Source organism: Nanorana parkeri, unplaced genomic scaffold (genome assembly GCF_000935625.1).
Source record: "Nanorana parkeri isolate BGI_ZX_2015 unplaced genomic scaffold, ASM93562v1 scaffold338, whole genome shotgun sequence".
In the NCBI taxonomy this organism is placed as follows: Eukaryota; Metazoa; Chordata; class Amphibia; order Anura; family Dicroglossidae; genus Nanorana; species Nanorana parkeri.
This window is the reverse complement of record NW_017306606.1, coordinates 481,598-482,332: the sequence shown is the minus strand read 5'-3', so window position 1 is coordinate 482,332 and position 735 is coordinate 481,598.

Below are 735 nucleotides of genomic sequence, written 5' to 3'. Positions count from 1 at the left end.
ATCCCTCCAGTATTATATTCTGTGTTTGTGTTGCATACACCATCATATCTTAAGTGCATAGTTTGAATTCCAGAATTCATTTGCTGCCAAGGCTGTTTCTGATGTGTATTCAAATTGAGAAAGGAATGAATTACCTGCGTGTGCTATATCCCCATTATATTCAGATTGACAATGATTTTTGTGGATTATAAATAAAGATGGACATTTTATATTATATGGAGGTGCTGATCGTCCCTGTTTTTCTGTCTTGCTGACGTGATAAAGTATACTTGGATCGTGCACTCAAAGCATTGGTAGGTAGAGATGTACATCTGTGTTTTTGCAGGTCAAGAAGTAAGCAGACACAGGATCTTTAACAAATCTACTTTACTATATTTTCCTTTACAAATTGTAAATAGTTGCAGTTTGTACATTAATTGTTTCTCTTCCCTCATGAGTCCTTCAACTGCAAAGCAAGGGAGTTTTTCCTCTTACCTAATGGCAGTTCTGGTCACTCAGTACTTGTGTGGAATTCCTGCAGTGGAAATCCTATTATTGACAAAATGCTGTGATATTGGTAATAAGATTACTCAAACTAAATTTTTGTTACTTGTTTTTTAACGGACACACTTTTTTCCCCTTGCTCTGGAAGTGTATTTCTTTAAAAAAAAGATTGAATAATAAAAAAAAAACACTAAATTTTTGTATGCTAAACCCCCCCCCCCCCCCCCCACACCAAAAAAAGGGATAGAAGAG